The 13,422-nt window shown below is 36.6% G+C and overlaps 1 protein-coding gene across 6 annotated transcripts in view; it reads right to left on the minus strand.

Moving 5' to 3' along the window:
* Positions 1 to 13,422, minus strand: part of PRDM4 (PR/SET domain 4) — a 50,845-nt gene that overhangs the window by 6,544 nt on the left and 30,879 nt on the right. The window lies entirely within an intron of this gene.

Raw genomic sequence — 13,422 nt, forward strand, 5'->3', positions numbered from 1 at the left:
AGGGAGAAATAGCAATACAATAATAGTAGGGGACTTTGGCCTTAACAGACATATACAGAACATTCCCTCCAAAAGCAACAGAACATACATTCTTCTCAGGCACACATGGAAAAGTCTCCAGGATAGATCACATGAACCACAAAAAAAGTTTTAATAAAAAAGTCAATGAATTTCAGAAAATTGAAATACCAAGTATCTTTTCTGACCACAATGGTATGGAACTGGAAAATTTGCACATACATGGAATTAAATAACATGCTACTGAATAGCCAATAGGTCAAAGAAGAAATTAAAAAATACCTTGGGACAAATGGAAATATACCAAAATGTCAGGGATACAGCAAGAGCGGGTCTAAGAAGTTCACAGTAATAAATGCCTGTATCAACAAACAAGCTCTCAACCTAATTTTACAACTCAAGGAACTACCAAAAAAGGAACAAAGCCCAAAGTTAGGAAGAGGAAGGAAATAAAGATCAGGGTGGAAACATGAAATAAAAACTAAAAAGAAAAGATCAATGAAACCAAGAGCTGGTTTTTTGGAAAAATTGACAAACCTTTAGCTAGACTAAGGTAAGGAAAAAGTATGCAAAATCAGACATGAGAAGGAAGTTAACTGGTACACCACCAAAATACAAAGGGTCGTAAGAGACCTGTATGAATAGTTATAGTACAACAGATCAGACAACTAAAGGAAATGAAAGAATCCTCAAAATATACTACCTACCAAGTCTCAATCATGAAGATGTAGAAAATCTGAAGGGACCAATTACTAGTTAGATTGAATCAGTCATCAAAAACTTCCCAATAAACAAAAATCAAGGACCAGACAGCTTCACTCATGAATTCTACCAAACATTTGAAAAAGCATACCTAGCCAATCCTTCTCAAACTCTTCCAGAAAATTGAAGAGAAGGGAATACTTTAAACTTCTTTGATAAGACCAGCATTACCTTGGTATTAAACTAGAAAAGGACACCACAAGAAAATTATAGACCAATATCCTGATGAACAACAGGTGCAAAAGTCCTCAAAATACTAACAAAACTCAACAGAAGGATCATACATCATATTCAAGTGGGATTTACTCCAAGAATGCAAGCGTGGCACAATACCTGCAAATTAATAATACATCTCATTAACAGGATAAAAATAGGGTCATCTTAATAGATGCAGAAATAATGTCTGATAAAATTGAATATCCATCATAAAAATGGGTTAGCAGAAATGTATCTCAATAAAGGCCATATATTACAAGTGTACAACCAGCATGTTGAGTGAAAAGCTGAAAGCTTTCCTCTAAGATCAGAAACAAGACAAAGATGCCACTCTCCCGACTTTTATTCAACATAGTATTGAAAGCCCTAACCAGGGCGAATAGACTCTGGAAAAATAAAACTAGGTAAGACCACCAAAAAACCTAAAACTAATAAAGTTCAGTAAGATTCCAGCATGAAATAATATACAGAAATTTGTTTTATTTCTATACACTAACAATGAGCTAGCAGAGAAGTTTCTTAATCCTATTTACATTTGCATCAAAAAGAACAAAATAGGAATTTAACCAAACAGGCCTATGCACTGCTATAGATTGCTTTGGGGTGTGAAAATAGAATGTCCACACCCCAAAGCAATCTATAGCAGTGCAATCCCTATCAAAATTCCAGTGGCATTATTCATAGAAATAATCCTAAAATCTGTGTGGAACCACAAAAGACCCCAAAGAGCCAAAGCAATCTTTTAAGATTACAGTAATCTCTACACCCCACATGGGGCTCAAACCCACAACTCCCAGATCAAGAGTAGCACACACTACTCTTGAGCCAGCCAGGATCCCATAGCCAAAGCAATCTTGGGAACAGCAAAGCTGGAGGCATCATACTTTCTGATGTTAAACTATATTACAAAGCTACAGTAATTAATACAGTATTAGCATAAAAACAAGCACAGAGATCAATGAAACAAAATAGCCCAGAAATAAGCCTACACATACATGGTCAATGCACGGCAAAGGAACCAAGAATATACAATGGGGAAGAGTCTCTTCAATAAATGATGTTGGTTAAACTGGATGGCTCCATGCAAAAAGGTGAAACTGGACCACTATCTTAACACCACATATATAAACTAATTCAGTGGATTAAGACTTGACCATAAGACCTAAAGTCATAAAACTAGAACATAGGTGGTAATCTTGACATTGGTCTTGGCAATGATTTTCTAGATCTGACACCAAAAGCAAAGGCAACAATAAAAAAATTTTAAATGAGGTAACATCAAATTAAGCTTCGGCACAGTGAAGGAAACCACCAACAAAATGAAAATGCAACCTACACAATGGGAAAAAAATACTTGTAAATCATCTGGTAAGGCATTAATATCCAAAATATATAAAGAACTACAACTCAGCGGCAAAAAAAAAGTTTTATTAAAAGTGGGTAGAGCACTTGAACATTTTTCAGAAAGATATACAGATGGCCACAGGTACATGAAAAAGTGCTCACCATCACTAATCAAAAAAAAAAAAATGTAAATCAAAACCACAGTTAGTACCTTACATTCATTAGAATGGCTACTGTCAGAACGAACTGTGTTACAAGAGTGGAGAGAAGGGAGCCCTTGTGCACTGTGGATGAGAATGTAATTTGGTGCAGCCACTATAGAAAACAGTACATTATAGAGGATCTTCAAAAATTAAAAATAGAACTACCATATGATCCATCAAGTTTACTTCTGAGAATTTATGGAAAGGAAACAAAAACACCAACTCAAAAACATATCTACACTGCCATGTTCATTGCAGTTTTATGACAGCTTTATAACACATACACACTGCAGTATTATTCAGCCATAAAGAAAAGAAGGAAATCTTGCCATGTGTAACAACATGGATGGGCCTTGAGGGCATAAATTGTGCTAAGTGAAATAAAGACAATACCGTATGATCTCTCATATGTGGTATCTAATTTATTTTTAAATCTGAGCTCATAGATACAGAGAATAGACTCGTGGTTGTTATAGGTGGGGGCTGGGTGAAATGAGTGAAGGTGGTCAAAAGGTACAAACTTCCAGTAAGTCATGGAGATGTAATGTACAGCATGGTAACTGTAGTTAGTTAATAATAAATACTGTATTGTATATTTGAAAGTTGCTAAGAGTAGATTGTAAATGTTCTCATACAAGAAAATCTGTAAGTATATGAACTGATATTAGCTAGAGTTGTGAAAATTTCACACAATATATACAAAAATCTAACCTTAATGTCCTATAACTGAAACTAATATAATGTTATATGTCAATTATATCTCATTTTAAAAAGTGAATGTGAAATGAAACAAAGTAAAGATTGTTCTCTGAAGCAAAAGACAGTGTATCTTAACTGCTTCTGTCATGGGTCAAAGTATATTCTCTCAAATGACTACTTTTTCCAACACTAACTTCCTCTCCCCCCAAATGAGTTAAATATAACAAAAAAGAAATTGTATATGATGACCACATTAAAAGCAAATGAAACAGGAACTCTACAGTAGATTAATTGGGAAGTACTCTAAAACAAAACCTGCAAGGAAATCGGAAGCAAGACTGGGCAGAGGGAAAAGCTCAACCATTATGAAGTTTCAACAGATGTCCCTTGCAGATCTCTAGTTCCAAAGCTGAAATGACCTGGGGCGCCTGGGTGGCTCAGTCGGTTGAGCATCCAACTTTGGCTCAGGTCATGATCTCACAGTTCGTGGGTTCGAGCCCCACATTGGGCTCTGTGCTGACATCTAGTTCAGAGCCTGGAGCCTGCTTGTGATTCTGTGTCTCCCTCTTTCTCTAACCCTCCCCTGCTCATGCTGCCCCCCTCTCTCTCAGAAATAAATAAAAACATTTAAAAATATTTTTTAAAAAAAGCTGAAATGACCCTTCACAGAAGTCCTAACTGAGGTACTGTGGCTGAGACATACTCCCATCTCAACTCCTCATTTAGTTGAGGCCATCTTCCAAGCAAGGCAGCTGCCATAAGCTGAGAGCCATTGCCAGAGAAAGATTCAGCTGTGAGCAGTCACTAGCGAGCACCTCTGGAAAGAGCTTATTCATGAACAGGATTCTAGGGGGTACATCCCAGCAACCATTACACAACAGTTCAACATCTATTTCCACAAATGCTGGATGGAAATACAGGTCATAGAAAGCCCAGAGGTACTGAGGAAGGAAATCATTGAGAAAATAATGTACCAATAGCTAGAAGAAAACATAAACCCAGAAAGGAACCTGGCATTTGGGACAATTTATTCCCTAAGAATATTGTGGATTCCATGTTGGGATGAGCACTGGGTGTTATAATGGAAACCAACTTGACAATAAACTACTTGAGAAAAAAATAAAAAAATAAACCAGAAAAAAAAAAAGAATATTGTGGATTCCAGAAAGTGATGAAGAGTCTGAGAAAATGAGCATAGATTTTTTTTTTTTAACCACACACTGCTAGTCGGAAACAAAATGTGTTGAGATGGATCAAGTAGATGGTGCTTGAACACCCCACCCCTCAAGGCATTGGGTTGGCCTAGAGCTAATGACTAACTACAAACTGTTCTTCCCACAAACAGAAGTCCAGTTTTAAGTTATCTGAATTATAATTCATTAATGTAATCCAGGATTACTATTACCCTTAATTGCCTACCAAAAATATAAATCTTCCCTGGAGGAAGATAATGTCATATTGGGCCATACACTTTTATTATAATTTTTGACATGTACTAATCAGGGCATGAAAATAACCAGATACATATTGAAATAAAGCATAACTGTAAACTGAAAAATATAGACAATAAGAACATACAAGAGATGCAGATAAAGGACCTATCAGAAACAAATTTGCAATAACTATCTCTAATATGGTCAAGGAAATTTAAAAATTGAGAATTTTGACCAAAAACTAAAAACTGAATTTTAAAATGGAAAATCTGGGACTGAAAGGCATAATAAAAGAAATGACAAACTCAGTAAGTGGCATTAATAAATTAGATAAAACAAAAGAAAAGCAAAAAGGCATATAATTTTTCTGAGAAGGAAAAGGTAATAGTACAGAAGAAATACGTGTAAAAATATTGGCTAAAATGTTTCCAGAACTAATGAAACTGAATGTTTCCAGAACTAATGACATCAAACCAGATTTGAAAGCACCACTAACCCCAAGCAGAATAGACAAAAGAAAACCACATCAAGGCACAACAATTCAACTTCTGGATGACTTAACAAAACGTGGAAGTTGGAAGATAATGTATATATTCAAGGTGCTATAAAAAATAGCAGCCAAATTTTAATACTATACTTAGTAAGTCTTACAGAAACAAGTGAAAGTTTTTTCAAATAAACAAAATAAGAGTACTTCCTATCAGGAGATCCATACCAGAATAAGTGGAACAGGCAAATATTAAAATATATGAACGAAAGATAATTTTATGATAAAGAGAAACCTTAAACCAAAGAATGAAAATACCTGGAAGTATACTTAGCTATAAGGTGCTTCCAGATTATGATGACCTAAAACAAGGGTTGGCAAATTTCCCAAAAATTTTCCAAAAAGTAGACATTCCATTGAGCTAGCTAGTGCATCTGTCACTACACAACTCTGTTGTGGCACAAAAATAGCCACAAACAAACCATAAATGGAAACCTTAAAAAACAAGAGGCAGACTGTACATTCATTCTCAAACACTGAATGCCTATCTTGTGCCTAGTGCCATATGGAGCATGGGAGATTCAGTGTGAATAAGAAAAGTCTTTGCTCTCTACCTAATGGGACAAAAATTACCTTATGGGACCCAATCCTAACTTAATACGATAAAAGAGCTATCAGTCCATGAATGACTGATATTTCCTGTGTAATTCAGGAATATGACTTCAAGCAATACCCCATCTCGTGATCCACATCTGTTGCATGGCCTCAGTTCTGGCAGCAGTGGTGGCAGCAAGTTGTATTTCACAAGCAAGCCAATACACTCTATTAAAACATGCCCAACCCAGCCAGGGACCAAACACTGCCCATAACAGGCAAAGAGAGCCACTGCAGACAACCGGGCTGAAAGAAGAGGCTAGGACTCAACAGCAGGGCACATACAACACACACAGGAGATAATCCCTGAAGTGCCAGGTACTTGGGAACAGGAGACACTGCATGGCAAGGCACTATAGGACCTCATCTATATAAGGCCATTACTTTCAAGAGCAAAAGATCTACATCTTTTGACTTTCCTAACACAGAAAGAGTTAAACAACATGAGGTGACAGAGGAATATGTCCCAAATGAAAGAACAGGACCAAATCACACAAGAGACCTAAGCAAAACAGATAAAGTAATGTGCTGATGGAGAATTTAAAATAATAAACATAAAGATACTCACTGGACTTGAGAAAAGAGTGGAAGACATCAGAGAGATCCTTAACAAAGAGATAGAACCAATCAGAAATGATGAAGAACACCATAAATGAAATTTAAAATACTTGATGGAATAAATAGATTAGAGGAAACAAAGGAATAAATTAATGACCTGGAAGACAGAGTAATGGAAAGTAACTAAGCTGAGCAAATGAGAGAGAGAAAGAAAATTATGCAAATTGAGAATGGTCTTCAGGAACTCAGTGACTCATTAAACATAATAACAGTTGCATTATAGGGACCCCAGAAGGAGAGAGAGAAAAGGAGGGCAGAAAATTTGAAGAAATAATAGCTGAAAACATCCCTAATCTGGAAAGATATTCAGATCCAGGCAACACAGAGATTACCCTAAAAAATAAAAATAAATAAATAGGACACATAGTAATTAAAATAGAAAAAAGTGATAAAGAAAAAAATTTTAAAGTAGCAGGAAACTGTTACATACAAAGGAAATCCCATAAGACTATCAGTGGATTTTTTCAGCAGAAACTTTTCAGGCCAAAAGGGAATGACATGATATGTTCACAATGCTGAAAGGGAAAAATCTGAGGCCAAGAATATCCTATCCAGCAAGACTATCATTCAGATTAGGAGAGAGAGTTTCTCAGGCAAACAAAAATTAAACAAGTTCATGACCACTAAACCAGCTCTACAAAAAATATTAAAGGGGAATTTTTGAATGGAAAGACCATAAGTGAGAGTATGAAAAGTTAAAAAAAAAACAAAAACAAAAACAAAAAACAACACAAAAGCAGTAATAATGAGAATTTCTGTAAAACTCAGTCAAGAGATTCATAAAAGCATATAAAATATGATGCCATCTACTTAAAATGTGGGGGTAGGTGAGAGGAGTAAAGAATGGGTTTAAACTCTAAATGTCCATCAACTGACGAATGGAATAATGGCTTATATATACAATGGAATACTACATGGCAATGAGAAAGAATGAAATCTGGCCATTTGTAGCAACGTGGATGGAACTTGAGGGTGTTATGCTGAGTGAAATAAGTCAGGCAGAGAAAGACAGACACCACATGTTTTCACTCCTATGTGGAACAGGAGAAACTTAACAGAGGACCATAGGGGAGGAGAAGGGGGAAAAGAATAGTTAAGGAGAGGGAAGGAGGCAAACCACAAGAGATTCTTAAATACTGAGAACAAACTGAGGGTTAATGGGGGGTGGGGGAGAGGGGAAAATGGGTGATGGGCATGGAGGAGGGCACTTGTTGGGATGAGCACTGGGTGTTATATGGAAACCAACTTGACAATAAATTATATTAAAATTTTTTTTAATTTTTAAAAAATTGGTGTAAACTTAAGCAACCATCAACTTCATATAGACTGCCATATGCAGAAGATGTTGTATACAAATCTAACATCAACTACAAATCAAAAAGCAATAATAGATATGCAAAGAATAAAGGGAAAGTAGTCCAAATATATCACTAAAGAAAGCCCATAAACCACAAAAGAGAGCAATGATCAGAAAAAAAACAAAAACAACTACAAATAACTAACAAAATGGCAATAAATACACATCTATTAATAAGGACTTTGAGGTGCCTGGCTGGCTCAGTTGGTAGAACATAAGATTATTAATCTCAGGGTCAGAATTCAAGTCCCATGTTGGATGTGGAGCTTACTTTTTTAAAAAGTTAAATAGTGAAAAAAATTATTTTGAATTTAAATGGACTAAATACTCCAATCAAAGGACATAAAGTGACAACACAGATTAAAATAAAAAAGACCAACTATATGCTACCTATAAGATAATCATTTCAGACCTAAAGACACCTGTAGATTGACAGTGAGGAGATGAAGAAACATTTAACATACAAATGTATGTCAAAAGAAAACCAGGGTAGCAATGCTTGCATTGCTTGTATTAAAATACTTATTTTAAGATTTTACTTTTAAGTAATCTCTACACGCAATGTGGGGCTTGAACTGACCAAGAGTCCCATGTTCAACCAATTGAGCCAGCCAGGCACCTCCCAAACAAAATAGACTTTAAGGGGCAACTGAGTGGCTCACTCAGTTAAGCATCTGACTTCAGCTCAGATCGTGATCTCGTGGTTTCTGCGTTTCAGCTCCATGTCAGGCTCTGTGCTGACAGCTCAGAGCCTGAAATCTGCTTCAGATTCTGTGTCTCCCTCTCTCTCTCTGCCCTTACCTGCTCATACTGTTTCTCTCTCTCTCTCAAAAAGAAATGTTAAAAAAAAAAAAAAAAAAAAGAAAGAAAAACAATCCCATTAGACCAAAACCAATAAATATATAGGAATATATAGGAATAAACTTAACCAAAGAAGTGAGAGACCTGTACTCTGAAAACTATAAAACACTGATGAAAGAAACTGAAGATGGGGCACCTGGGTGGCTCAGTCAGTTACCTGACTTTGGCTCAGGTCATGATCTCACAGTTTGTGCATCGAGTCCCACATCGGGCTCTGCAATGACATTGTGGAGCCTGCTTCAGATCTTCTGTCTCTCTCTCTCTCTGCCCCTCCCTCACAGGTACTCTCTCTCTCAAAAATAAACAAACATAAAAAAAGAAAGAAACCGAAGACAACACACACAAAAAATGGAAAGACATTCCATGCTAATGGATTGAAAGAATATTGTTAAAGTGACTATGCTACCCAAAGCAATCTATAGATTTAATGCAATCTCTATCAAAACACCAACAGTATTTTTCACAGAATTAGAATAAACAATCCTAAAATTTGTATGGAACCACCAAAGACCCAAAATATCCAAAGAAATCTTGAAAAAGAAAAAAAAGCTAGATATTACAAAGCTGTAGTAATCAAAACAGTGTGGTAATGGCATAAAAATAGACATACAGAGCAATAGAACAGAAAAGAAAATCCAGAATTAAATCCAGAATTATATGGTCAATTAGTCTTTGACAAAGGAGGGAAGAATATAAAGCAAATATCAACAAATTTTAAAGAACTGAAATTATTCAGAGTATGTTTTCTGATCATAATAGAATTAACCTAGAAATCAATTTGAAAAGAAATTAGAAAACTCCTGAAAATTTGGAAATTAAGGAATTCACTTATAAATAATCTAAGGGTCTAAGGAGAAACCACAGCAGAAATTAGAAAACATTTTTAACTGAATGACAATGAACATAAGGCTTACATCTTGTAGGATGTAGCTACAACTGTTTTGAAAAGATTACTTACAGCCTTAAATGTCTATTAGAGAAGTCAGTTTTTCAGTAGTCTTTGTAAGATGAAAAAGAGCAATTTAAACCCAAAAATATTGTCAAAAAGAAATAATAGAAGAAATTAATGTCATAGAAAACAAACATACAATACAGAAAATCACCAAAGCAAAAAATAGATTCTTTAGAATGCTAAGAAAGTTGATAAACCTATGGGCAATACGGATCATAAAAAAACACACATGTTGTCAATATCAGGGGGACATTACAGGTCCTGTAGACATAAATAAGATATAGAACTGTATGTAACTAAATTTGAACATGTTTACAAAATGAGCAAATTCCTAGAAAAGCATAACTTACTACAACTGATACAAGAAAAAATGAAAACCTTAATATTGAGGCAAACTTCATATTCCTATCCAACTGCTTCAAGTCATAAATAGGGGTACAAATTTACTCCCCCCTGTCTCTTTGCCCTTCTTCTCTCCTGCCTACCAAGCATTGTGGTAAGCTACAGGAATACTGAGGCAGGACAACTTTTCTCTAAAGCCAAGTTCATGAGCACTGGACATTGGAACTACAACAAATTGTCTGGTAGCTGCCACCAAGGCAGAATAGCAGAGACCCAGGAATTCTTCCTTTTATTCACAACACGTTTACTCAATTACATCTCAAACACAGGAATACAAAATAAGACATAGGTCTCAACCTTGAACAGCATGTAGTCTAGTGGAGACTAGTGTGTTTTGAAAATACAATCCCAGGTAAAGGGTAAAGGCATATACAACGTTTTCAATGAGAGGTGGGAGTGGTCTCAACTCATATAATGTTTCCTTTACCTTCTCATAAAAAGAAAACACATTCCAAATGAGGAAACTAATCACTCAACATTGACAGGTCATACTGGTTTTGCTCTCTTGATGACAACAAATAGAAGTCTTACTCAGAAAAGTTATTATATCACGAGTATATGAGACACATATATACAAGTGGTATTCCATAAAATGCCACTTCAATTCTGGGATCTAGAGAATGGTGATGTGTCTTACAAAAGGCTGAATAATTTCACTTTGGTTTTCTATGCCTATTCTTTTTTTTTTTTAAGTTTATTTATTTTTGAGGGAGGGAGGGGCAGAGAGAGAGGGAGAGAGAGAATCCCAAGCAGGCTCCTCACTGACAGGGTGGGGCTCAAATTCATGAACCATGAGATCGTAACCGGAGCCAAAATCAAGAATAGGACACTTAACTGAGCCACCCTTATTCCTATCCAACTGCCTAATAGACACAGAAGCTAGGTCAGAGAACCAGGGATTATTCATGACTGTCCTGAACTCTTGTAGCCATAAGGCTGAAACGGTCATAAACCAGAAACAAAGTCTGAGCCGGTTACTGATTTACAGCACATGTTGGACTCACAGTTTCAACAGATTCTTAAATGAAAATTATCATATTTCAGGGGAAAAAGTACAATCTTGAAACATGGAATGGTGATACTTGGGAGAATTCCAATACTGTAACGCCAAGTACCCCACACCCCAAAGATTTCCCTTGTCAACAGAAGCTCCTCCTCCTCCCTATCTAATGAATGGTTGACATTCTTGAATGCCCTCTAACGACCACACCAAAATAAAATTCCATTCTCATTTACCATTCAACCTCTAACTGCCTCTGACCAGGCCAAATCCTGGAAAAGGTGGCTGACATATTAAAAGAGTTGCAACAATTTTCTAACTCTTGAGGAATATATGTCAAAAAAATTCTGAGGATACTAAACCAGGGGAAGACCAACATAGTTTATTTAGATCAAGCTGAATTTATTGGTATGGGTACATTTCATAGGAAGTGATCAAAGGTGAAGATCTAACCCCATTCCAGTACAATTCTGTGTCCCATCTTCTAACAGTAGCTGGGTTCTCGTTACCTTGAAACCCAGCCAGGGTCATATAACTAAAGCTAAGATCACATTTCCTTGAGGATATGTTTCTGCAATATTTCTGATACCAATTACTTAATCAATATTTCTATTTTCAGACCACAGAATCTCCTCGATCTAGTTTAAGCAGTATCGTAAACTCACAGTATCATTGCAAAGGCTTGAAATGGATTCTAGAGTGAATTCTAGGAATGACTCCCAATCATTCTGTAGAAATGAACTTCCAAGGCGCAGCAGCTGCTTTTATGAGCAAGGAGCTACCTGCCACGTCAGAAAACCTCCATCCATCACAGCCACTAGCTCCAAAATCACCTCACTCTTGGTAAGATCCAAGCCTGCATAATAAACAGATGTCTCAGGCCTTGCTTCTCTCCCCACAACTCCTTTCTGAATCAAAATCTCACACAAGTCATCTAACCAGAGAAACTTTGGTCTTGTTTGGAATCTTAGCTCTGAAGGAGTCTGGGAAGCAGGTAGCTTTAGCATAGCACAGGAGTTTAAAACAAGACTGACAGTCTATAGTATCTTCTTTATACAATTCAGGTTCAATATTATAGATAGATAGGTAAGACAAGGTTAGACAACATACTTTTTCACTTAATAGATTTTGGAGATGATTCTACATTAACATATGGATTCCCTCATCCTTTTAGATAGCGGCATGGTATTGCTTCACATAGATGTGCCATAACTTATTCAACATTGCCTTTCTAGAGGACGCTTAGGTTTCTTCCATCTTTACTGCTTACAATGATGTAGTTCTTCATCCCAACCACACACCTGTTAAGAAAGGACTAGCATGCTGTACATACCCTTTTTCTTTTTTTCCTTTTTAGAAGCCTGAAATTGAATTTCCTGGCCAGGAGCCTTTGTTTCTATTTACATGTGCACCTCTCCCCTTACCACCCTTAAGGTCTAACATATTCCTTTCCCAAAGAGAATATATGCTGACACATTTACTTGCACTTAGGGAATTTCAGATCCAAAATAGCCTGATTCACTTTCTTTTTGCTGCAGCATATCTGAGAACGGCATCTTGAAAAAGTCCCTAATAGAGTAGTGTGTCCTCTCCCACGCTTTTGAATAATTCATCTTTCAGAGTGCCCATTCTCTAAACCAGTTAAGAACAACAGCTCACAAAGGCATTCTCTGTATATAAAAACCAACCCCAGGGTAAACACACAACTACTACAGGGAGTGTGTCACGCCCCGTGAAATGAGGTGTCACATCATCAGATTAACATGAAAAAGAATCTGGAGGATAAATATATACAATTTAAGAAGTCTTCCCAGGTAGCAAATCACTGAATATGAAATGCAGAAAATCTTAATTTTTCTGAACTTCACTTTCACCATCTAGAAAATGGGGTAAAACCTACTTTCCTAATGCATTTTAAGAACTAAACAAACGTTAAACTAAAACAGACTACTACTACTGGGGCCCCTGGGTGGCTCAGAGGGTTATGCATCTGACTTCAGCTGAGGTCATGATCTCGCTCGCGGTTTGTGAGTTCGAGCCCCATGTCAGGCTCCGTGCTGATAGCCTGGAGGTTGGGGCCTGGAGCTTGCTTCAGATTCAGCTCCCTCTCTGCCCTTCCCCAACTTGTGCTCACTTCCCTGCTCATTTGCTCGCTCTCTCAAAAATAAACATTTTAAAAAACTTTAAAAATCAAATAAATATACTAGTACTATTACACACTATATGTACAAGTAAATGTGTCAAAAATGCCCTAGGACCATGTTAGCTAAGTAGTCTATTGACTAACTTCTCCCAACATTAGTACCTTTCTCAAGTGATGTTCTCGTATTCTAGCTACAAACTGATTTTATGTTTGTCCCACTCCAAAGCTCATGTCCAGCCTGTGCCACAGCAGGTGCACAGCCAGCAAGAAAGG

This window comes from Crocuta crocuta, unplaced genomic scaffold (genome assembly GCF_008692635.1).
Source record: "Crocuta crocuta isolate KB4526 unplaced genomic scaffold, BGI_CrCroc_1.0 scaffold193, whole genome shotgun sequence".
Classification (NCBI taxonomy): domain Eukaryota; kingdom Metazoa; phylum Chordata; class Mammalia; order Carnivora; family Hyaenidae; genus Crocuta; species Crocuta crocuta.